Genomic DNA, 27,281 nt, shown 5'->3' with positions numbered 1-27,281 from the left:
ATTATGAGGAGAAGAGGGGAGAATCGTATCAGGAAATGACGCAAACCGCTGTTGTACCAAATCCAATTCTCTGTCATAATCCCTGAACTCCTCGAATGGAAGATTCCACGGGCTGAAAGAATATTGGTGCCTGAATGTTGCTTGTTACTGGTGTTTAACAAAAGCCCTAGCAACCACACAGAACACCCGTCCAACTGTACAGCCATACTCTAAAAACCACTCCGAACACCTTAGCAACAGCTTATCAACTAAAAAACACTCAGAACATAATTATTAGCAACAACATATTAATGCCCTGGAAACTGCGCAGAACATCCTGGAAACTGTATAGCATCACGCTGAAAACACTTAATACACCTTGGCAACAGCATAGCAACACATTGGAAACCACAGAGAACACCCTAGTAACTTCATAGCAGCACAATAAAAACACTCTAACGACCTTGGCAACAGCAAAGTAGTTCCCTGGCAACCATGCATAACACCCTAGCAGCTGTATAGCAATGCACTAAAAACCACTCAAAAGACCTTGGCAACAGCATAGCAACTCCCTGGCAACTATGCAGAACACCCCAGCAACTGTATAGCCATGCACTAAAAAGCACTCAAGACCTTGGCAACAGCATAGCAACACATTGGAAACCACAAAGAACACCCTAGTAACTTTATAGCAGCACATTAAAACACTCTGATGACCTTGGGAACAGCTTAGCAGTTCCCTGGCAACCATGCATAACACCCAAGCAACTGAATAGTAATGCACTAAAAACCACTCAAAAGACCATGGCAACTCCCTGGCAACTATGCAGAACCCCCCAGCAACTTTAAAGCAATGCACTAAAACCAAACCTTAGCATAGCAATACCTTGGGAACCGACTCTGAACACCCTAGGTTTGTGGTGACTCACAAAGTCTGTGGTGTTACACGCGCTTGGTCTCTCGCTCTCTCCCTCTCTGCCGAGCGCGAACTACACGGTTTGGAGCTTGCGAGCTCTAGATTCCGGGAGATTTGAACTAATTTGCGGGCATCAGGGAGCCGCTATTAATATGCCGGAGACTCCTGGAAATTCCGGGAATAACCCCCCTTAGGGTAAACAGAACAGAACCAACATGAATGTATGCAGATATCATTAATTCAAGATTTTAAAATACAACATAATTTGTTTGAGAATTTATTCTGATTCGAGGGGAATTAGAATGCCAAATCCTGACTGACGAGAGGAGGAGCTGGGGATGGATCAGGGTAATTTGCTCCTGAGAAACGCGATAGCTGCTAATAATACTGAAGGAACTTATATATGTATACAGTGATAGGCGTCGTATTCCTATAGGTAGACATGGATCAGCTGATGCAAGCTTGACTAACGTGACCTGCCAGAACTGAGCTCTGTGTAGCACTGAGTCAGATGCAGTGCTAAGCTATGAATTCAGTGTGCTTCCTCATTCATGAAGATGGTTTTTGCTCCCGTCGTACTGATTCCATCGACTGTGGAAGTGAAGATGACGACCCCCATGATTCCACACTCCTTCACAGGACCATCAAGCTACGATGTTGTTAGTGTTGTTGAATAACCGACCTCTGCGGTGAATGTACCTACTGTGTATTTTGCATAAGTATGTTACCGATAATCTAGATAGCTTTAGCAACAAGCATGTGCCAACTTTAACACAGCATGTTGCAATCATCAGATAAAATAAAGAACAAGCATTTTTCGAATGCAACCAGATAAGCCTAAAACAACACTTGATTACCACAGCATGTTGCTTCGGACAGTATGCGCAATAATACTACAAGCCTAAATAATGAGCATATATTTGATAAAATTTGCACTAGCAACCACCGTACAGAACTGATAGCAATGTTGCTGAAACGACAGCATATTGCTGATACCTGATAAGCTTAGCACAGCATGTCATAATGACACCAGATATAAGCCTAAAACACAGCCATGTTCCAAATAATGACTAGGCTAAATAACCTTAAAAGTAAAACAACCATGTTTTAGCAACTAACAGCTTTTAGAGGAAGAAGTTTTCAGTAGCCTTTAGAACAAGCAGTATTTCAATAACGTACAGGTTAGATAGCCTTTAAAACAATCCCATTCAATACATTATAACTTTAAGAACGCCATGCTTCCAAGAACAAGGCTAGATAGACCAAGCGTGTCCAATACCCGACAGAATCAACGCTGAACTGACTCAACTGAATAGTGACTGTTTACTATGTCTTTTTAGAGCTGTGCCACAGCAGAAATGATTCTGTTTGCATCATGAATTGTTATTTCCTAACTATCACCACAAGCTGCTTGAATCTGTGCTGCATAGTGCTAAACACACGGCATGAAGTGCAACGCGAGCATTTTAATAAAAACGACAAGATAAGCCCAAGCACACAGATAGCATTAGCAACAAGCATGTTGCCAATACCCTGATAGCTTTTAGCAATGAGCATTAAACAGGAACTTAGCTTAGCTTCGTGAAGACTTTCAGAAATGGAGAGTGAATCACATCGAGTCCTGTGTCAATAATGCAGCGATGCGAGTAGCAATGCAGACTGAGGTCACTTCCAAATCAGTCAGTTCATGATGAATGCGGTGAATCTCGTGTTCAAGTTCACGAGTTTGACTGTACGATTCCTTGTGAGATGATGTGGTTTGCCTGCCGAATTTCACCATTTAATTAGCTCCAAAAAAAACGCAATAGCTATTGATTATACTGAAGGAGCTTATATATGTATACAGTGATAGTCGTCGTATTCCTATAACGTTAGGTAGACGTAGATCAGCTGAGAGTCAGCTGATCCGAACTTCATTAACGTGACCTGCCAGAACTGACGCTACGCTTGATTTATTCCGCTTATACTACGGTTACCACATTTCAAAACATTGTTCAGATGATGTATTTCAGAGACATTTGTCAGAATTTTTGTCCTTAAAACGCTTTTGTGTGGGATTTTGTGTGTTTTGTTTGGATCCATCTCATCCAAAGCCTCCATTGCTAATTCCAAAAGGTCATTTTAGAGCTAGTAACTGAGGCTTCAGCCACTGATAGCAGACTATTGCAGTTAGAGAGAGAGATTAAGCGTATGTGAATTACCCGAGTCTGAGTCTCTCAACAGTCGGCAGCAGCCTCTCTACAAATAGTGAAATTGTACGTTTATCTTCTCCAAGAACAACGCCGTTATTACTTCGCTTGTGATAAATGTCTTATAGCTTTTCAGTTGTTCAACTAATTTACTGATAAAACCGTTAGAGCAGCGCTGACAACCCGTTTCTGTGCGAGTGTATGTCTGTACTGTATATGTGTGTGTTTTATTGGGAGAGAGAGCAGGAAAAAGAGAGTATAAAAAAACATGGAAATAATTTGTTGTTTTTATCCTATTGTTTACAATACTTAAACCATGCTTGGTCAGTGTCATTGTGGGTTTTGGTTATTTTGCTGTTGTAGTCTGTACGGACCTTTGAAATAATTGAAATCATTTGGCGAAGTGATATGGAACTGTAATGCGGTCAATACCTGTAATGTAATGCGTTTCCCTGAAAATAATTGAACACATTAGAACGTTCGTCAAACAATCAGATTCAAGCATTCAGCAGCCCCGTACTAGAAATCACATCATATAACCGAAACTCCAAACAATCAAATTCAACAAACTTTATGCGTTTAAGCTAGCTCAAGGTTTGTAAGCAAACCACAAGACAACACTAGCACTTTTTTAATCATGACTATTAATGGGTTCACACAGGATTCACACACTTATCTCTCAGTCTGATTACAGTAGGGTCATATGATGGCATGCATGAGCATTATAGATAGATATTAAAGAGAGAGAGAGAGAGAGAGAGAGAGAGAGAGAGAGAGAGAGAGAGAGAGAGAGAGAGAGAGAGAGAGAGAGAGAGAGAGAGAGAGAAAAGAGATTATATGTGAGAAAAACATGGCATCAGCAGACAGATGGACACGCGCTGTATGAGCATCTCTCCCAGAGTATGACCTACACTTCCATTAACAAGCTTTCTGACACATCGGTGGTAGTGTGCCGTTATTACACTATCCCTTCTCAACGCTCACAAGAGATGCATAAAGAAAGTCTCATCATCCATGCAAGCATACTGTAGGAAGATCACTTGATCATAATAAACAAAAGAAACTTGGACCTGCTCTAAGAGTGTAGGCCTGATAATCACTGGAGACCGGATGACCTCTGTGACCTGTCCGTGAGTGCATGTGTATTTGTCCACACGTGCATATGTATGTGTGTTGTAAGTCATAAGCTGGATAGAGTTGCAGATGGTGCTGAAAGAGAATAACTGCTCATCTGTTGTTTATTGTTTCAAGAACAATAATTTGGTTAGACTGTGGCTCCAGAAGGAAACCAGTTCATTTCATACAGTGACTGAGGGTTATTCTGTTCAACAAAAGACAATATGGACTGGCCTCTAATGAATTTTTATCAGTGACTTGATGAGTAAGTTGTGTGGGAACATACAGAATACAAGCCTCTGTCTAGATTTAGCAAAAATCAGTGCCACTATGCTAGGGTATTGTGGGTGATTGTCAGGGCCTTACTACGCAGTTGCTACGGTGTTCTAAATGTTTTTCACACATTTGTATGAATTTGCAACAGGTATTTTATGTGATAGGTGTTGAAAGTTGTGATCACAGTTTAAAATGTTTTAAAAAGCACCAGGTTGCTGTGCCTGTTTGTAGGGTTACATAATTTGGCCAATATTTTTTGTAATTATACATCAATATGACTAAAAATTATTAAAAAGAATAAAATACTAATTTGTCCTATTGTTATTAAATTAAAATAAGAAATAAAATAAGAGATTTCACTATTGTAGTATTTTACTGTAAAATAATTTTTTTTTGAGTATTTAAGAAAATATAATAATAATTTTACTTTACAGTAAGTGACCCAAACTCCTGATGCAGATGCAGAGATAAGTTTGTGTGTAGCAGCATTTACTGTGAACTGAGACACTCTGAGGGCACGTTTACACAACAATGATGAACTAAAAACAGGTTCATTTTTTTGTTGTTGCATTTTTCAAGTACAGATGACAATATTGTCAAAGCATTCCCCATTGCCACAGATTTGCGAAAATTATTAAAAACGCTGCATTATCCATGCCAGGCTATTATCCATGGGAGGGTGTTCAGAAACACTACACACCTATAGACTGAACATGTAATACGCATGCGCATGACGTCACCGTTTTCACATATTCATGTTTTTGTAGTTTACAGAGAGAAATTAACATAAAAAAACCTGCACTCTTAAAACCAATTTTCAAAAGTTTGCATTTTCAGTCTGCCGCTGTCGTCATGTAAATGAACAGCCAAAACGCAAAAATAGTGTCCAGTTTTGAGTTGAAAATGTTGGCCCCTGAAAACACTGATCATGAACACAGTGCTGTGCTTCACTAAGAAATACGCAGCACACATATGTATTTAATTAAATCACAGCCATTGCAATTTGATAATCGCACATTCGTTATTTGATAAATAATCTTGCAGCTTGAATAGGTGTTTACTACTGTACGGGTGTGCAAAAGAGTGTCTGCGATGAATGTCTATGAATGTCATACAAGTTTGGAACGACATTGTACAGTGCAGTAGTGATGCTCGCATTGGTAAGTGCCACTACATTGTGAAGGAAAAAAACTCTCACTGTTGTAAACACCTCCAGTTATCAAGTTGTTTGGCCTGAGCCAGATGACATTGAGATGGAGTGTTTGAAAAAAGTGGTCAACCCAGAGCACGCCTCCTTAGAAAAACTCAGGCTTTTAGAAGCACTTATGATTACAGTATGTGGGTCACAGAAAGGGACCAGCGGCATTCATCCACATTGGCACAGCATCAGAGCACAAGAGGACAGAACAGAGCCATAACAGAAGGACACACGCACAAAAGCACACAAAGACTATTTTACATTCCCCTTTAAATGAGCTAAGTGCTGCTTTGATTATTTGTAGCAGCACAACTTTAATGTAACTGAGATCTATGACCTATGAAATCAAGATCTGAATGTATAAAACATTAAGGCTGGAGGGTTAACTAAAGCATTTCATAAACAAGAAAGAGATCATGACGTTGAAAGGAATCCACCTTTTGGAAAGGAATGTTGTTTATATTCAGTTGTATACTCGTGCTCACTATCGGTTTAATTCATTGCACTGGTACTGGCATCAAATGGCATCCAGTTTAGTGAAATTAAAGTAGTAATGAACAATATATCAGTACCATAACGATTACAGGTTGATTTTCGGTAAATTTAAAATTAAATTTAACGGTATTGATCAATTGTATATTTAATTGTGCATGCTCATTTCCCCTATATTTACATTGTATCATCTTTGCTGTTGTCAAATGTTCACTTAAATTCACAGTGAAATCAAAATCTATTGTTATTTTTTATGGAATATCGCACTATTTATTAGAAATGACTTTTCGGTGCACATCTTTTTTCCAGTTTTTTTTTTCATGTGCCCTCATAATCTTTAATCAAATAACATTTCCTCCTGTTGACGTGTTTACTGGCACGAGGACAGGGCAAACTGTCACTCACATGACATCACACAATAGCAAACCACAATGATCATCCAATCAATTCCTGAAGGACGAAATCAAGTCCCGCCCCCAAACATTTTTTCTTTAAAGAGAAGGTGTATCACTCGGATGTACTGGCTATCATAATAGGGAAGAAAAGACTATTGGAACTTCTGTTACAAATTTAATTTTTAAAAACTTTTTAATTTAATTTAATAAGACTGTAAAATATAATCTTTAGCAAATCTAAAAATGAATAGCCTACCGATTTTTATATACGTTATGATGTTGTTATGCCTAAATTCACTTGTAGGATCTAAAATGATTGATTGTTGAATGTTTATATATTTAAATAAAGTAGTATGAATGTTTAATATCTATTTAGCAATTATCTGCCATATCATGATTATTTTTTATTTTTTTGGCATTCAAACTTTAAACAGAACATTACAGGCTAACATATGTGAAAATTAAAGTCCTTACAGACTGAGTTACAATTAGTATTATTAATAATACATTGATAATACAATAATAAAAGCAAAAGATTATTCTTGGTGTAAACTATGGCTACAATTTTGATGACAATGATTGAAAATTTACAAAACTGCACTTTTTCTGTATGGCATATATTAATTTTAACGGTACAAATTACAGACACAATACTGTATATGGGATATTGATTGTCACAGTGTCTGGTTTGTGTTTCCCCAGGTGTCCACTAGAGGTCTCTTCCCCATACTGTCACCTTTCACTCTGGAACTGCATTCCCCACAATCCTTGTCTGTACCTATCACTGTTTATTGAACTCAGCTGTTCCCCGTCATCATTGATTATCGCACACAGCTGTTTTCACTCACCCTATTAGTATCTGTGTATTTATACCCTGTCTGTTCAGGCATTGTCACGGGGTCCTTGTTTAATGTCACTGCACCTCTGATGCCTGTTTCTTGCCTGTTTCTTGCCTGTTTCTTGCCTGTTTCTTGCCTGTTTCTTGCCTGTTTCTTGCCTGTTTCTTGCCTGTTTCTTGCCTGTTTCTTGCCTGTTTCTTGCCTGTTTCTTGCTTTGTTTCTTGTATTGTATTGCCTTTTGGATTTTGACCTTTGCTTGGACTGGATTATGATTTATGGATTACCCTATTAAATACTGCTTTTGGATCTAACCCCTGTTTCCCGTGTGTGGATCGTGACAGAAGGACTCCGTCAAACCCAGATCCAGCGGTATGTTTTTTAATATCTCTTCCCCAGCCACGAGCGGGAGAGAAGGGAGTTTTTTAAGGGGACCCGGTTGGTCAAGTTTCGCGGGTCCCGTGGAGGTCACAGTGGAGGAGGTAGTCGGGACATGATCCCTGTTCCGGTGGTCCTGGTTCTGGTGGTCCTGAGTCCGGTGGTCCGGAGAAGGAGAAGGAGGAAACACAGCCCGTCTTCCCAGTCAGAGACTGTTCACGTCCCATCTGCCCAGTCAGAGACTGTTCACGTCCCGTCTGCCCAGTCAGAGACTGTTCACGTCCCGTCTGCCCAGTCAGAGACTGTTCAGGTTCCGTCTGCCCAGTCAGAGACTGTTCACGTCACGTCTGCTCAGCCAGAAACTGTCCACACCACGTCTCCCGGGTCAGAGACGGATCAAGAGATGCCAATTCGCGTGGCCGCGAGGGCACGGATGGACTATTTGGAGCATCTGATTCGGATCCTCGACATGCCTGTGCTCGCTGTTCCAGAGCCGGAGCCAGTGTCCGTTCCAGAGCCAGAGCCTGAGCCGGTGTCCGCCGTTCCTGAGCCTGAGCCGGTGTCCGCCGTTCCTGAGCCTGAGCCGGTGTCCGCCGTTCCTGAGCCTGAGCCGGTGTCCGCCGTTCCTGAGCCTGAGCCGGTGTCCCCCGTTCCTGAGCCTGAGCCGGTGTCCCCCGTTCCTGAGCCTGAGCCGGTGTCCGCCGTTCCTGAGCCTGAGCCGGTGTCCGCCGTTCCTGAGCCTGAGCCGGTGTCCGCCGTTCCTGAGCCTGAGCCTGTGTCCGCCGTTCCTGAGCCTGAGCCGGTGTCCGCCGTTCCTGAGCCTGAGCCGGTGTCCGCCGTTCCTGAGCCTGAGCCGGTGTCCGCCGTTCCTGAGCCTGAGCCGGTGTCCGCCGTTCCTGAGCCGGTGTCCGCCGTTCCTGAGCCTGAGCCGGTGTCCGCCGTTCCTGAGCCTGAGCCGGTGTCCGCCGTTCCTGAGCCTGAGCCGGTGTCCGCCGTTCCTGAACCGGAGCCGGTGTCCGCCGTTCCTGAACCGGAGCCGGTGTCCGCCGTTCCTGAACCGGAGCCGGTGTCCGCCGTTCCTGAACCGGAGCCGGTGTCTGCCGTTCCAGAGCTTGAGCCAGTGTCTGTTCCAGAGCCAGAGACAGATCAGGAGATACCCATTCTCGCAGCCGGGGGAATACCGAGCAACTATCTGGAGCGTCTGGCACGGATCCTGGAAAGACCCTTCAGACCTTTTGTGTCCCTAGACAGTGCCTGTTCTGGAGCCAGTGCCTGTTCCAGAGCCAGAGCCAGAGCCGGTGCCAGTGCCTGTTCCGGAGCCGGAGCCAGTGCCTGTTCCGGAGCCGGAGCCAGTGCCTGTTCCAGAGCCGGAGCCAGTGCCTGTTCCGGAGCCGGAGCCAGTGCCTGTTCCGGAGCCGGAGCCAGTGCCTGTTCCTGAGCCGGAGCCGGAGCCAGTGCCTGTTCCAGAGCCGGTGCCTGTTCCAGAGCCGGAGCCGGTGCCTGTTCCAGAGCCGGAGCCGGTGCCTGTTCCAGAGCCGGAGCCGGGGCCTGTTCCAGAGCCTGAGCCAGTGCCTGTTCCAGAGCCGGAGCCAATGTCTGTTTCTGTGTTTGTATCTGTCCTTGTGGTTGTTACTGTTCCTGAGCCAGTGTCTGTTCCTGAGCTAGTGTCTGTTCCTGAGCCAGTGTCTGTTCCTGAGCCAGTGTCTGTTCCTGAGCCAGTGTCTGTTCCTGAGCCGGAGCCAGTGTCTGTTCCTGAGCCGGAGCCAGTGTCTGTTCCTGAGCCAGTGTCTGTTCCTGAGCCGGAGCCAGTGTCTGTTGCCGAGCCAGTGTGTGTTCCTGAGCCCTGGCCGCCCGAGGGGTCTTCACCGCCCTGGCCGCCCGATGGGTCGTCTGCTTCGCCCTGGCCGCCAGATGGATTCTCGATTTCGCCCTGGCCACCAGATGGATTCTCTGTTTCGCCCTGGTCCCCAGTTAAACCATCACCCCCTGTTTCTGTTCCCTTTCACGGACCTGGCCCCCCATCCCTCCCCCTGATCCTCCACCGTTCCACCTCCCTCCTGGACTCTTTGTTTTGTTTGTTTTTTGTGGGTCTTGGAGCGTCTGGTAGCCGCTCCGTAGAGGGGGGGTTATGTCACAGTGTCTTGTTTGTGTTTCCCCAGGTGTCCACTAGAGGTCTCTTCCCCATACTGTCACCTTTCACTCTGGAACTGCATTCCCCACAATCCATGTCTGTACCTATCACTGTTTATTGCACTCAGCTGTTACCCGTCATCATTGATTATCGCACACAGCTGTTTTCACTCACCCTGTTAGTATCTGTGTATTTATACCCTGTCTGTTCAGGCATTGTCACAGAGTCCTTGTTTAATGTCACTGCACTTCTGATGCCTGTTTCTTGTTTTGTTTCTTGTATTGGATTGCCTTTTGGATTTTGACCTTTGCTTGGACTGGATTATGATTTATGGATTACCCTATTAAATACTGCTTTTGGATCTAACCCCTGTTTCCCGTGTGTGGATCGTGACATTGATTGCAAGAGACTGGACAGGATTCACAGTTATGCATTTACTTTTGGTCTGTCAACAAATTACAGTACAATGTCATTGTGATATATAAAAGAAAAGAAGACAACTATATATACTGTATGTATACATATGTATGTGTGTATATTTGTATAAAGTTTATTTACTTTACTGTAAAATGAACCATTACAGTTGGTATACAGTTTTAGAGTATAGTGCACATTGTTGAAATACATACCCATTCTGTCTACGAAATGCTTGAATGACTGAGGAAGCGTTTGTTCTCTCAACATTCGGCTACACCTTTTAACCCGCCTCAGCCATTGTAAGGTCATAATTTAAGAACATGGTCCACAATGGTCCTTATCAGAAACGTGCCTATGTCCTTTGACTTATCTAACTCTTCCTCTGTTTTGCCTCCCTACCCTTCCACCACATATCCCTACTCATCTTCTTCTTCCCAGTTGTTGAATTGTTTGTTTCCTTGTTCTTCCACCAAAGAAATTGTAACTCTGTGTTATGCTCTGTCTAAATATGCTTTCCAATTGAAGAATAATGACATGCATCTCTGAGATATTTTAGATTGGTTGAAATTTCAAATTCACAATTCATCAATTCAGGACAAATTTACAATAAAAGTGTAATAGAATGAATAGAAAATAAACTTGACATTACTTATGCAATGAACTAATGGCTAGATCTTTTGAGGGGTAAGACTATTCAACAGAGAACGTGTGAGCAACATGACATTAGCAATTGCTAATGTAGGAAACAGCAGACAACTTTACATGATCAACTGCATGTACCAAAAGCATTTGCAACTTGTTCAAAAGAATGAGAAATTGCTTTTATGATATGCAAAAGTGACTAGATGGTGTGGAGGATGAACAAGTAGTTTCAAGAATTTCAGTTGTGATCTGAGAAATGCACCAGAGCGACTGATTGTTCAAAAAAAACCTGTCAGTGCATCTCTAAACGAAAGTCTTTTAAAGTAAAGTATTTTTCAAAACAAACATCAACCTTTTTGAATTCACTTAAAATCATGCCGCAAGCAAAAGCCCAGATGGCAAAGCAGGCTGTGTAAAGGCATTCAGTTTCAAAGATTTCAAGAGCATTGAGATTCATGAAAATGCATTCTCAGGGACTAATCAAGATTCGCCTCCTTTGAGTTTCATGTTATAGATGGGGAATTCAATAGATAACAATAGGGTCTCTTAAGAGCTCATTGACCCGTGTCTTTAGCTTTATTACCTGACACCTTATTGATGTGTACTTGGCGGTGGGTTTTATATCGCAATATAGAGCTTTATATGGAGTCTGCAAGTGCCAATACCAATCCTCTATTCATCTGCAACATACTCAGGCCAAAACATAATTCATTTCGTTACGTCGGGTCCCAGGTTGACTTTACTGTACGGTCTGTAAAGACAGCAAACGCACACACACAAATACACACATGCAACACTGCAACAGCGCTCATAAAAGTCAGCTTATCTACTTCACTGTTCTGAAATACTGCAGAGAAGAGCAGCCCCTTGACCTGAAATCTCTCTATCCATTTTAAAATTCAGATAAGATGTGCGCTTGCTCTCAGCCGTTAAGTTAGCGTTAATCACGCTCAAAAGGAAGAAATGCTCTAAGACAGAAGCCACTGGAACTGAGAGAGAACCACACCTATATTGTGCAGTTTGGACAATGACCACAGTTTGACTTACAGCCTTCTCAAAGTAGAATAGATGTGTAAGGGAGTGGGAAACAACAAAGAGGTTTATCATTTGTCTAATGACCCCCCAGGCAATGACTAGTATGAATTACATTTCGTGCCATTGTTTTCCCAAAGGGTATAGAGTGGTGTTATCTCTTGCGGAGTGCCCAAAAGCAACAAATGATGGATGGCTAAATTATCGACAGGTACTGAAAGTAACTTGAAAGACTTATTTAAGCTATAGAGATATTAAAACTACAGTGAGCGTGGAAGAAAAACATGTTGACATGATAAAGAGTCTTTAAAGAGAGTTTATTGCAAAAAACCCTCAAAGCTGTCATATGAACAATCTGTCAGTTATTATAATGATCTATGTTTCAATGTGGACACAATACCTAAAACTTGATTAATTTTTAAGACAGACTGAGAGTAATGGTGAATTAGGCCCTGTTTATACCTGGTATTAAGATGCATTTTGGTTGATCGGATCACAAGTAGATGAGGGAGACACCGTTCACACCTGGAGTTTTAATCCATCTCTTTTGTCCACTTTTGACCACTTCTGTCCTGATTTCTTGGAGGGGAGGGTCTTGGCTAGGTATGTATCGATACCGATACAGATACCGATAACCCATAATTCTTTATATTTGAGAGCCGATAACTAATATAGTCGATAAATTTAAATCCAAATTTTTATTTAATTTTTGATAACCTATATGACAGACTTGCGCTGCACATGTTGCACTTAACCATATTTTCCTTTTTGAAGGAATTTCAATCATATTTCAAGCGATTCAAAACCATCATGACAAACAGTACGCATCTGAAGTGTCTCAGCTGAAGGAAATCATCCTATATTTTATAGGGTCTAATATATCGGCTAGATTTTCTTATCGAGCCAATAAGATAACATTAAAAATTAACATATATCGTCCGATAACGATATGGTGGCCAATATATATTGTGCATTCCTATGGGTGGGTAAATGTATGAACTTTTCACATTTTTCGATCTGATGGATGAAATTAGCTCGCAAACTTTACATTTAAAGTCTAAATCCCGTCTAGTTAGCGCACTTCCCATAATTTTTACGCATTAGAACCGTAGGCAGGCTTTTCTACACTAAGAAAGCAAATCAGTCGCTCCATATGCGCTCTCTACTCAATATTCTGCTCTGTGTGTGTGGCTAATCCACTCCCTGCTATCTGCTCACATGCTCTGATAATAATAGATTTGTAGGACTACTTTATTTTAATAACTGGTCAAAAAATTAATTTGTTAAATCTGACTATCATAAATAGTTATGTTGCATAGAACTAAATGAAGAATAATATATTGATATATTGAAATTATTTTAATATAGGCCTATTTTCTGTCCAATTTTTGCATCTTATTGTTTCAGATTCATTAAATTATTGTATTCAATTAAAAAGTCTTTAAATAATACAATTATACAAAAATATAATCGGTTTCGGTATCAGTTTGCAGCCACGTGTACCAGAATTTTCATTTCGGTGCATCCCTATAAGAAAATATTGTTGGTTTAACATAAAAAAAATGGTACCTGGTTATCATAAAATTTTGAGTTTTTTTACATCTTTAAATTTTTTCCTTTTTACATCACTCTTTTTCTCAATTTAGACTACAACCTAACAACTCATAACTAAAATATTTCTTTTTACAATTCGGATTCAGCTGACATACAGTAAATCAAGGCTGCTTAAAGTTCAGCCAATAAAAACCTCTCCACAACCTTGTTTTTCCATGATCCAATCAATTCCCAATGAATTAAATCAACTCTCTCTCTCAACATTTTTTAATCACAGTATATCCCATTTCACCCAGAAAGGTCAGATTACATAAGTAAAATGTCTTATGAATGTCATTTCATGTTGACTTTAAAAAAAATTGTAATGTGCTAAATTAATAACTTCAAGCCATTTGAAATGCCACTTTACTCTTATCAGCTCCTAATATGAATGTGGACAAGATTACAGAGACATAACAGAATTGGGGGGAAAAATACCGCACAGTTACCCTAGTTTAACCTCCATGCGCATTTTATGCCAACATAACATCAACATAGAGATATGTCAACTGGATAATCTCCCAGCTGTACAAGCACAGATTAATTCAGATAACACCTTACTCTGCACAGCCTGCTTACACAAACGCTCACAGAAGGTCTAGTATTCTGTTATCGTTGATGCATTAAATATATATGGCAACGTTTATCAAAATATTGCAATTAGCACAATTTAGGTTCACCCCAGAGAGTTACTTTAAAACCTCTGCAAAACCACTGATGTTTAACAAATCCATTCATTCCTGCTTCAAACGTCTGCCTGCTTGAAGTTGCTGAGGGATCGGTTTCTGAGTTATACTGTACTGCCAGATTCGGTGGCGGCCTCCTGCAAACCAGTCCAACACTGGCTGACTGCTCAGCCAGGAGAAGACACAAACACATAAATCACTCCAAAGGCCTGCTGCTGCCCATTCCTGATCTCTAGTATCTCCTCAAACTGTGCCTGAAGGTCATTAGTCACGACCAGGGTAAAGAAACACATAGGACACCCAGGGCAGTTTCCCTAAAAACAGCAGCCATGTTTTTAATGGTTTGGGTTGTTGTAATTTCCTGTTCTGCCGTCTGCACATTAGCTCAAGGGAGCCTGAATTATGGAGGTAACGTAATTAGAATGTAACTCTTTGCTTCGGATTTCCCCTTTTTCCCCTGGGACATGCAACGCAATGGAGCAAAGCGAAGGCAGCGTATCATTCGTCCCTCTGGAGTTACCTGTTGCACGAGTCATTCTGCAGCTGTAAATCCCACTCATCAGCTTTCGGTGTACTAACTCAAGCAACACAAATAGCTTTTCGCAGAGAGTCTGATCTTATTAGTGAAGGAGGTTATAAGGACTGTGAGCAATTCAGTATTCAAAGATATCATCCCGTCAATATCGGAAGACACATCAAGACTTCTATATCAAATATTAAGAACAGACGCAGCCGGATCTTTTCCATAATGACCAAATCAATCTACCAGGAGTAGCACAAATTAGTGTCTGGTTTAAGACATTTTTCGGGGCATTTAATTAAGGCGTAAATACCAGTAAATTGACAAGCACAAACCAAATCGCCTTGCATGATTAATTTAAATACTCTCCTCCCATTAATTTGGCATCTCAAAGGGAAACTCGTACAAATGCATATGCAATACAGCCACAAAAATAACTGTGTGCACACCTTTTCAGCACTAATTTTTCACTGCGTGTCTTTAGTAATCCCTGAAGAGGGTTCAGAGTGTTTGCACTGGCACAAGCTGTTAGTAAACCTGGCCCTTAATTGCATGTTATTTACAATTCAATGAAAATGTATTATAGTTTGAATTTATATTCAATGCAATTAGTTGAACTTGACCCACTTAAGTTGGACTCTTTAAATGTAATTTCATAATAACTTCTATTGTATTTGACATATGATAAACTTAAAGTGTACTGCCAAATGTACTGAGAAGCCTTCATGGTAACTATTACAATCTATTACAAAGTGCACTTTCTTCTCTCTTTATTTTTATTCCAAAGACAAATGCTATTGATTGTAGAGAGATTGCATTTTTTTACATTTTCAATCCCTCACCAACAACAAATTGCCTTAGATTATGTTAATTAACAGTAATGGTACATAAAAAATGGTTTAAAATAATAATTATAATAGCAATAATAATAATAAAAAGGCAAACAAAGTGCACTTTTTAACAGTCATGAAAGTGTACTCTCTTTTAGAGAGGTTTTATTTCATTAATGTTATTTTTCTGCAAGTAAAAATATGCTTTTAGGATTTGAAGTACACAACAAAAGTGCATATTCAATGCAATTAAGCACATTTCTTTTTTACAAGGGAAGAGCAAAACATTAGTTATGCAAGGAAAAATAAACCTTGACAGGTTGACGCAAATTGGAGAGAGGTTTAAAGTGAAGGGGTTTATCTGCTCATTAATTTCAGTTGTTTTTATTATTATGTATGAAGAAAGAGGGGAAATTGGAGGGTTTTTTTCTGTCTTTTTTTCCCTTCTGCTCAGAATTTGATCAGTTTTCCCAGAGGCAAAAACTCAGTATTCCTGCTGACAATCACATTAAACCACCAACTCTGATTAGAACATCTCTGTGCTCTACAGCTCAGCCTGCAGTCTCTTGTCTAAGCTTGTGAATTCTGCTAACTTGGTTTCTGATGGTCTTCAGGCACTCATCAACTGCTAGACTTACAAATCACATCTGTTCTTCCGACAGACACTTGTGCCAATTGCCATATTGTGCCAGACTACTGACATGTTCCTTAATCCTCCATTACCAACATTTCAGAATCCACTAATGAGGAATGAGAAAGCAGGCAGTGGAGAGAGCGTAAGCAGAAGAGCACCATCTGTAGTCTCTGAGGCTATGACTACATCGTATCAGGGGTTTTAAGCCATAATTTTAATTCAATTTTAATTGATTTTAAATATAGTTAACCATTTTGACAAATGCAAATCATTAAAAACAAACTTTAAACACAATAGTGCCTTAAAATCCACATGCGGAAAAACCCACAGCTGTGACAATAGTAAGGGAAAACTCCTTAAGATCTTTAGGTAAGATTCGTGAGAAAGCTTGGGAGGAACCAAGACTCACCTGGGGAGTTCACCTCTTCAGGCTGGCACTTTTAAATGAACAAGCTTGTAGGTGATCTTAATGGAGCTTTATTTAGCTTTGTTTTGAGAATGTTCCTTTTGGATAAAATTCAAAAAAGCCCTTAGTCCAGTGTCATACTGCATTAACTTCAACTTGAGATGCTGAATGAATGTAAACACTGCTAGCTTGTTTTTCCTTGTTGATATTTTTTTGTTAAATATTGGTCATTTTGAAAATAAAATTAAGAATATTTTTTTGTGGAAATTGATACTCCAATTTATCATCCAGATCAATTATTCAGATGTATAATATTTGTATATTTTAACATATTTTTTAAGATTTTTCAATTTTTTCATTTATTTTGTTAATTATTTCATCTTTAATTTCATAATTTGCCATCATTAAACTATATCATTTATATATCTAGTAGTTATTTATATATCTAGCAGTGATATATTGACCAGGCTGATTTGAGATTACCAGCCAAAAGCTGATCTACTAACAGCCTTTAAAAGGTCTAGTGCATTGGTATTTTCAAACATTTACAGTGAATTATGATTAGAAATGTGTAATATTACATTTAAATTCATCAACTGAATTTAATTAATAGCAAATGATAATGCTGAAAGATATTTTATTTGCTATCATTTGACAATACTACTTTCATCAGTCATATTGGTATCGCCAAAAACTCAAGCAACCATAATATCTAGATTTCAAAGTATCACCCATCGAATAATCCATATGTGTGGATTAACAGCAAAAAATAAATCCTCTTCACGTTTTACAGAGATATCAGGTCTCAACTTGGTCTGTGAATTTTTTTTTTTTTTTTTGTCATGCCACACAGTTCAACGGGTTTTTTGGAAGTTTCCATTATTGGAAGCAGAATGTAGTGCAGCTCATTCCCATTTTTAACACTACACACTGATATGTGCCAGACTCAGAGGACACCCTCCATCCCACATCGTAATTATTCTCACCACACCTTAATTGCCCAGGGCACCATAGTATTCAGGTCAAGGAGAACTGATCTCTCACTTCGTATGTCTCCAACGATAAACAAAACAGGCTTCAAAGTGGCCAGATTCAGCCAGATCGTCAAAGTGCTGACCCTTATGGATGTCCAGGCATCAGCCCGGTATGCCAACCTCAGCATGTCCCATGACAGGACAGCAAGACAAGTAACTATTTCCTATCCCGCCTGAGATTTGGATTCAAACTCTGCAAACTCATGGTTGAGAAATGAAACATGTACAATAGACTAAAGGCTGGCCCACACTAAAAGATTTTAAAAATCTTATCAGATTATTAGAAGCCAAAAACATTATGATAAAAAAAACAGTTTTTAGAGCTTTATGTGGGGTGCCGGGATGTGACCAAGACAGCACACCACATACCGCACAATAATAGATTCCATTCACAAACAACCAGAGTCCTGACTGTAAATACCGGAAATCATGCAAAATCTCTCACTCTCTGATTTGGTATCGTTTTGTTCCACATGACAATCTACAGAGTACTTGCATGTTTGTCCTCCACTCTTAACACACCTCACACCACAGGAAAATCTGATGAAATTTTCTGTAGAATCATCAAGATAATCTGGATTTTACCTATAGGGTTGTCGGAAGGGGACAATTTGGGACCAAAATCGGCTCGATTATCTTGTAGTATTTGGGTGGTGCCTTAAAGGGATAGTTCACCCAAAAATGAAAATTCTGTCAGTAATTACTCACCCTCATGTTGTTCCAACCCTGTAAGACCTTCGTTCATCTTCGGAACATGAATTAAGATATTTTTGATGAAATCTGAGAGCTGGATCACTCCTCCATAGGCTTCTTGAGGGATTGAACTTGCAGGCCTCGAAAAGTTATTACAGATATCGTTAAAATAGTCCAAGTGACTTCAGTGGCTCAATCTTAAGTTTATCAAACGACGAGAATACTTTTTGTGAGCAAAAAAACTAAAATAATGACTTTAATTCAACTATTCATTTCCTTCTCTGTGGGCCTCGAGTCAGTTGTCTTACGGGGTTCGAACGACATGAGGGTGAGTAAATACTGACAGAATTTTCATTTTTGGGTGAACTAACCCTTTATGTATTCATTTGAACTCTTTGCCCGACCATTTGGAACTTTCCGTCATTTATTCGACAACGCTTTACCTTATTTAAACTATTTCCCCGACATTTACGGAATTTTCCTTAATTTATGAGACAATGCTTTCCCGCCATTGACAGAATTTTCTGGTGTTTCCGTGTTTTCACTGTTATACGGTAGGGGGCGCTATTATTTATCTTCTGAAAGAGTACAGAATCTCAGAATCAAAAACACCGGAAAAAAATTCAGAAACAAGCGATAAAAGCATTGCTTATGCACATTGTAGTCTTAAAAAAAAAAAATCAGATTTTTGTTCAAAATACTGCTTTTTTATGAAACTTACCCACATTCAAGTGTTGATAAAAAAGATATAACTCTTGCGGGGAAAGAGTTAATGAGAGTGTATCACTCAATATGGCTATGCAAATCCAATTTGGATTCAATTAAACATTATTTTTCGATTAACAAACATACAGTGATTTACAAGTGAATATAGTCTGGCTAAGATATATTTGCAATACACAAATCTATATGCTAAAGCTATTTGAGGACATCACACTATACTGCCACAACATTCCCAAATAAGGATGAACTATTCCACCTATTGTTTAGGGAGAGGCCTTGGGAAATTGTGTCAAGGGTTGGGAGAAAGGGAAACAGAAATGTCTTTAAAAGTATGTTAGTTGAGACATTATGGAGCCTACTATCCCATTTCCTGTCGTGATGAGGCCAAGACTAAAAATACACATCCCCTTTCGTCAGAACGCAAATTGCCCCCTCAGCACGAATTTCTCCTTCAACCGCTATCATGTAGCACAGCACACAGTCACAGAGCAGGAAGAGACCCCCACAATCCCCATGCCTGGGAACAAATGTGCCATACGGTTGGCTTACTTGATCCTATAACGGTTATGTCTGTGTAAACTGTGTTGACTTTTGCCCACTATCATATCTTGACATGACTCTCGACATCAGTGTGTCAGACCAAGGGAGTCTGAAGACTAATTGTGTGTGTTGACCTTCAACGGTTGCTCTCATTTTGTATATTAGTATCCGTAAATCCTTTGAGGATACTCATAGTATGTCAAAGTTATTAGAGTCCTTATGATTTACTCTAGAGCAGGGATTCCCAATAATGCTCCTGGAGGGCCAACGTCCTGCAGAGTTTATCTCCAACCTTAATTAAACACACCTCAACCAGGTAATCGCGCTCTTTAAAAGTTTTAGAAACGTCCAGCTGTGCAAGTAATGCTCAAACACAATTTTCTATCAGTACTCCAGTTGTCGTGTATTTTTAAAGTGCGCTTTTTCTTTTGTCTTCACTGACTTTCGTTCATCTTCCTAAATAACTGATACAACATTGGGCTTTAACTTTTTACTGACACCTTGTGGAGTGGATGCTGTGTCACCTAAAAATAAAGGTTTCAGGGAAACAAATGACAAATTAGAAAAAAAAATTTGTGCTGAATGCACTACAATGCTTACTTTTTCTCCGTTTGCACTAGTGCTGCACGATTAATCATATCGCAATCGCGATGTCAAGCCTATGCAATTATATGATGCAAAAGGCTGTGATTTTATATGAAATAAACTAATTATGGCTGTTAACGCAATTAACGCAGCATCTGTTATTTTGTGTCATCCTTTAAATAGTGTTACATGATCCCGCTCTTATTCGTGCAAATGCCTTTAACCATTTATGGGCGACAAGTCAAAAGAGAGTGCGCTGCCTGTGAATGTCCTGCCTGTGACTCACAGAAAGACGCGTGCCAGTATCAATCGCATACACAGACCACCCGCCAGAATAATATATCTATATCTATATAATATCTTTCAAGCTTGAATGAACAATAACACAATTATGCCAAAATGCCGTTTTGTCAAGAATCTTCATAACATAAGAGCAGTCTTATGATGGACGTAAAGAGTTGTGCGAGAATGAGGCGCGAGTGAGATCCGCGTCTCTGTCAGCAGCGGCTGCTCTTAAAGGGCAAGCAGTCAATAAAGTGTTCTGTCAGTAAAGTTAATCAAATAACAAAGGGAACACAGAAAATTACTCACTGCTCTTGACTAAAGAACTTTTGTAGCTTTAATAAGGATTAGTCTATATATCATTTATAATTTATGAAGCGCAGACTGTTTGATAACTTTTTTCAATTTCTGTATGTACTACCTGTTAGACAGGAAGGGCACAGGTAAATATGACATTTATTTTGAAGCCTAATAAATGTTTAAATTTTTTTTATAGCTTTCAATTGTAATGACGGAAAATGGCTTATTGATCATTATAAGTGTTATCAATCATTTAGTTGTTGTTGCTAGTTAGAGTTGAGAAATACACATTTCAGAATAGTCACTAATCTGTGTGTGCATTTTGCTTTAGGACCAAGCAAGTTGACTCATGAAATCATTTGTTTATTATATCGTATATCGCAATTTGCACAAAGAACCAGTATTTCTCAAATGAGGAAAACCCTACGCAACTGACTTTATATTTGCTTTCCTCTGCTTATCTTTGTCTGCAGCAAAGTCCTCCCTAAATGCCAAGTATAACTCTCATCAAGTTCAAGAGGTCCTCTTAACTCCCCAGTGTCAATGAAAGGTCGTCCAAGATATGACAGCAAAAGGAACTGACTCACCAGGGCTCAGTATGTTGAAAATAAGCCAGCTGAACAGTGGGAAGATCCACTGAAAGAGCTCTCTCAACTCCACGTAGAGAAGCACTGTCGGTCAGCTTGACCTCATAGAAAAGGAGACAAGAAGTACTTGAGACAACTTCACATTTTGGGCAGCTTAATCTCAGTGTTGCAAGTGTGAAAGTTACTTTACTGAAACTGAAGTGCCTTGAAATGCGCAGCATTATTTATTGTATTTTCACTAAAACAGGAAGACAGGGCGGGACATATCGAACAGCCCCTCCCCTTTTTTAAAATAGCAAATAGCGTTTAGTTTACAACACAGCTCGTGATGAGCCGTTGAGCTCGGTAAAGACGTAGTTTCCTCCTAATCTCTAACCATTTCTCCTCCTAATCTGCTCCATATCGCTTTAAAATATAACATTCTGTGCAGAATTCAAATGGGTCCGATACGTTTTCTGGTCTGCGCCGGCTCGCACATATGATCCGCTCTGTGTTATCGTGTCTCTGAACTGGAGCAGACTGTGTGTTCGCTGCGGCAGTTCGCGTGACACTAATGCAAAACCAGACTTCATTCGCCCCAATGTAAACCATTTTTACACTGTCTGAATCGTACCCTATTCCCTATATAGTTCACTATGTCCCATTCACCATGTAGAAAATAGTAAATGTATGTACAAGTTACCGATTTCAGCAGCAGATTCAGCGTCTATTTATAGCGTAGGGGGCGGTGATGTGCAAAGTGCATCATCAACATCATTGATCCATATTGGCAGAAGTGAGAGACTGTAAGGTTTTAATGCTAATATCTTCTAAATGCAAATTTTGTAATTGTTTTGGAGCACAACAGCTCATAGTGAAAACTAAGGGTGTATTCACACCTGCCTTGTTTGGTTCGATTGAATCGAACTCTAGTTAGTTTACCCCCTTGGTGCGGACCTTTTGGGCAGCTATGAATACAGCAATCGAACTCGGGTGCGGACCAAACAACCGAACCGAGACCTAGCCGAGGGGGTGGTCTCGGTACGGTGTGAACATGAACCGACCCAATTGCAAGAAAGCACTGCGCCTTTGAGTTAACAGGCTTCCGTAGTCGGAGTTGCGTTATGGGAAAGTTATCTGTTGTAGCCTACTACATTCCATTCCGGCGCGCTGTCTGGCCACACAATACTGTTGTGCGTCTTTCTGCGCGTCGTGTGTGCATCATTGGAATGGAATGAATGAATGAATGAGTGACAGGGCTCTCAAGTGTCACGCATTGAGCGTGACAGTCACTCATTTCGGTCTTTTGTCACGCTCTCCCGCCACACATTGTATTTCTCATGCTGAAAAACGATTTGTAATATATTTAATATGCCGCAGCGCCCAAAACTCTGGCCGCGCCGCTCTCACTGTGAACCGGCAGGAATCAAGCACGTCTCCTCTGGTGTTGTTAGCCAATCAGAAAATAGCACTATTGTATCTGGGTAAGATTTAACGCAACAACCAATGACACCGAGTCGGCACAACACACATGTGGTTTTGTTTACAAATTTTGGTTCACTTGCAAAAGGAGCAGTGTGAAAGCGAACCGTAACAAAAAAAAAAAAAAAACGGACCAAAGCAAGTGAACTATCGGACTTTCCTGGTGTGAATACACCCTAAGGCTAACATATTCATACTAGGGCTGGGAAAAGATTATTCGCGATTAATTGCATCCAAAATAAAAGTTTGTGTTTACATAATATATGTGTGTGCACTGTATATAATTATTTTGTATATATATATATATATATATATATAAATACACACACATGCATGTATATATTTAAGAAATATTTGCATGTATATACTGTATATATTTATTTATAATTTATATTATATATAAATATAATTTTTTTATATATAAATTTATATTTTTTTTCTTATATGTATACATGTGTATTTATATATAAAAAATAATTATACACAGTGCACACACATAATATTATGTAAACACAAACTTTTATTTTGGATGTGATTAATCGCGATTAATCTTTTCCCAGCCCTAATTCATACTAAAAGCCCAAAAACTATTGTTGACTATTTTGATTTCATGGGGACTTTAAGAGGGGCACTCATGCATTTCCGGCAATAGCCACAGACTTTATATTGCTCTTAAGTTTCTCTGCAGCCAGCGAGCATTAAAAACAGCATGACACCGATTGAATTTACTCACAGACAAAGGCGAACCTAGAAACACTTGAGCACACAAATACTCACATCCTAGCACACACTTTCCCTAGCAGAAAAACATAGTGGTTCTGAGAGAGCTCCTTAGAATCAACCACAACGCGGCTGCTGGGAGTAATTGGCCTGCCTTTCTGTAGTCTAATGGAAGGCCCAGTGCAAGGCTGGATCTGGGTATGCTATAAAAAAAAGGAAGCAAGAACTTCTCAGTGGGGTGCAAAAGCCACATCCTCCCTTGAAAAGGTTCTCAAACTCACAATCACATCCCACAGTGCAGCCACAATTGGGCTGAGTGGAACGCAGTGGTCAAGTAAGGCACACACAGAGCTTGGTTACTCACAGTGTTCAAATGATTGGTATAGCGCTGACACATATGACAGTAAAAAAGTGAAAAACTAATTTTTTTTAAATTTTTAAATGCCTCTAAAAAATCTTTGTAGGCTTTTTTGTATTGTAGCAGCAATAAGAGTCTCAATGCTGCATTGAAACTAATGACACTTAATGTGATTTGATTTCCATATTTATATCTTGATTATCTTAATTACAAAGGGCACATTAATGTATTTTAACAATGACCATGAATGTCATCTTTATCTCAGATTAAGTGCCATGACTAATATTATCTCAAATGTCCATTAACTCACAGCTAGTATTGTGGATGTTTTATGGACCAGTGTTTCCACCATAACGTGTGCCATAAAGTTACATTTTATGTGCTGCAAACCACAGTTTCCCTATACTGAGTGGATGAGATCCACATTTTATTCAGCCTTTTACCAATGCCAAAGACGATCACATGTTTTGAAAAACTAAAGAAAACAGCACAGTGAGAACTAATGAGACAGCTAATGAGACCATGAGATTTCTAAGAGAAATCCAAGAAAAAGCCCCCACATGAGATTCTGGCCACACAAAGGCAATGCCAATGCCAAGACACAGTGTGTCTTAAGCACTGATCATACTTTAAATGGTGGTGTTTAATGGCATGCAGAAACTACAGAGCACTTGAGTCATTGTCATCTTCTATTTTCTCCCAGACTTAAGAAAGCATTTTCTTTAAAGAAATGTTTCATCCAAAAACCTGAATTATGCTCCATAATCACTGTTCCAAAGACATATGGTTTTATTTTTTCCATGGAACACAAAAATAGAAATTTGTGTTTAATATGATTTAGAATTAAATTCTAAAAACTCAGCCCCACACCCGCATCTACCTAATGAGAACATACACAAACATTAATCTCACACACTTATCAGCACATCTTTAAGCATGAAAAAATCACAGACCCCACCCTGACCTGATGTCATAACCCTTCCATAGATCAATGTGCATCTTTGAATAAAGTGTGTCCTGAAGGGATTCAGTGGGACCAAAAGCCTGATTACAAACAGACTGTTACAGATGAGCCCGTCTTTCCCACTCTTATCTTCTTACATAACCGTAGCCTTCACCAACATCAATGGCATGGAGAAGATCCATTCATATACAAGTTCAATTTGGATGTGTCACTTAGATTAATAAAAGGAACAAAATTGCATACATTAATTGGTTTGTCTAGATTTGTTTTTTTAGACCCCTAAGACCTTGGATTGTTTGAGTTATTTTTATGTGCATATTAACAGGCTATTAAAATAAAATATTGACCATGTCATGACCATATGTTTATTTTCATTTATTTCTATAATAGCAGTGAAGCAATTAGAATAGGCTATAGCATGGTAGCTAGGCTATAGCCTATGGTTGGTTTTTTTGTTGTTGTTGTTTTTTTGTTTGTTTTTTGCATTTTTAATCGAAAAGAATAAATAACTAACTGGTTATTTTAAAAGCATCATAAAAATGCTTCATATATAAAATATACACTCACTCTGTCACTCACTTGTGCAATGCAAAGGTATGTCACTTTTTTCCAAGAGCGAACTGCACGCCGAACTGCTTTTGGAGTCTATTACATCCTATGCATGTACAGTATGCTACTGCTCATAATAATTCAATAAACATTGTAGATAATTGATTCGAAATAATTTTACATTGGTCACTTTTAGAGCAGGCTAATGACTTATCCCAGTAGCCTAGTGTTGCCTGCGCAGGATTCGTGTCCCGCTTCCTCGAGCTCTTCGAACAAAAGCATCGCCTGACTGTCCAAAAACAGAATTACTGGAAGCGCGCACATCCGTCGAGCGCGACCCCTGACCCATCCAAACATTCCTTACATCCGTCATAATCACAAAACTATCAATTAATTCATAAAGTAGGCTACTGTTCACACGACACGGAGGCTGAACAATGACCCGAATCCTGTGTTGTGAACTATTAATCACTGGGTCAAAAAAATAAATAATGCAATCGCGTTATTTTATGTCATTCCATTCTAATTACATTTATTTAGTCGCTTTTTAAAACTAGGCTTTATTTGGGATCGGTCCCCATCTCTCGTTATTTCACGCGTGCTTATGATGGGATGCTATTTGACAACACAGACTCACTGCAAGAGGAGAGCCAACGTTCCGTCATTAAGAATTAAAAAATATTAATATTTTACAGTAAGTACGCAGGACGCGTTGATTGGCCATCTTACCGTGTCCCAAAAAACGAGAAGTTTCCCCCGATGTGTTGATATGTTGTGGAAGGAGAGCAGGATAAGCAGCGCGAGCGCCTTCTCTTACGGTCCAGCGATACTGTCTACTGCTGCCGCGCGCTGCACACCATGTTACCGTAGAGACACGAGCCGCGGCGCTGCTCTGCTGGAGGAGGAGGCTGTGCTGTGAGTCTACGGAACTGCACCGGACGAGCGGATTTAAAGCAAGGGAGGGTGTTGGTAGGATTACGTGGTGCCGCTTTAATAAGATGTCACTACGCCGAATGGGACCTCTGCTACTGTGTCTGGGCCTTTTTAGAGGGGTACAGCAACACCTTCTGGAAAAAAAAGAAGCTCACATGGGAGTCATGAATGATAGCTGACTGTAAACATTTGGCAGTTGCAATAACCTAGTGCATTATGGTTGAGATAGATAGATAGATAGATAGATAGATAGATAGATAGATAGATAGATAGATAGATAGATAGATAGATAGATAGATAGATAGATATATAGATAAATCCGCTATGAGTAGATCTCGTGACAACTGCTGAGAGGTGGAGAATAACACGGTGACAAGATACTGGGAATCTGAGCTCTAATAGTGTTAAGTCATTAGACATTTCAGAATGTAGAAAACAGATTTTCCTTTCACTAAATGACTATGCAATACAATAAAGCGAGGAGGATCCAAACCATGAGATCTCTCTGGTGTGAGACTAAGTAGCTTTAAAACTTCTTAATGCATGATCTTAAAGGCTAGCAGCCAAGCAGAGCTTTGACAGAGATCCGGCTAATTAACAGCTTCCCAGCAGGATCTGCTCAAGATGCATTATGACCCACCAGGAAGGCAAACATCAAGACAAAAACCTTCCATTCTTTCTGACATCATGACTTGCAGCTACTTGCGGCATTTTGTGTTAACGTGTGAAAAGTATAGTTCACCCAAAAATGAAAATTTGCTGTTAGTTTAGGCTACTCAGCCCATCCAAGATGTAAGTGTGTTTTTTTCTTCAGTAGAAATGTAAAGAAGATGTTTAGCTGAAACCATGGTCCTTCGTGATTCATATATCGTCACTTTGAGAGTCA

The 27,281-nt window shown here is 39.9% G+C and overlaps 1 protein-coding gene across 2 annotated transcripts in view; it reads right to left on the bottom strand.

Moving 5' to 3' along the window:
- Positions 1-26,494, bottom strand: part of hpca (hippocalcin) — a 51,960-nt gene extending 25,466 nt beyond the window's left edge. Inside the window, exon 1 of one of the 2 annotated variants that reach the window (XM_077196265.1) lies at positions 26,192-26,494. The gene's annotated coding sequence lies outside the window, so the exon portion shown is untranslated. The remainder of the gene's footprint in view (positions 1-26,191) is intronic. The other variant, XM_077196266.1, reaches the window with a different exon arrangement.
- Positions 26,495-27,281: the final 787 nt, after the last annotated feature.

The sequence above is a fragment of the Siphateles boraxobius genome, unplaced genomic scaffold (genome assembly GCF_051911475.1).
Source record: "Siphateles boraxobius isolate OS27281-9 unplaced genomic scaffold, OSU_SipBor_1 35, whole genome shotgun sequence".
Taxonomy (NCBI): domain Eukaryota; kingdom Metazoa; phylum Chordata; class Actinopteri; order Cypriniformes; family Leuciscidae; genus Siphateles; species Siphateles boraxobius.
This window is presented reverse-complemented; position numbering and strand designations above follow the sequence as displayed.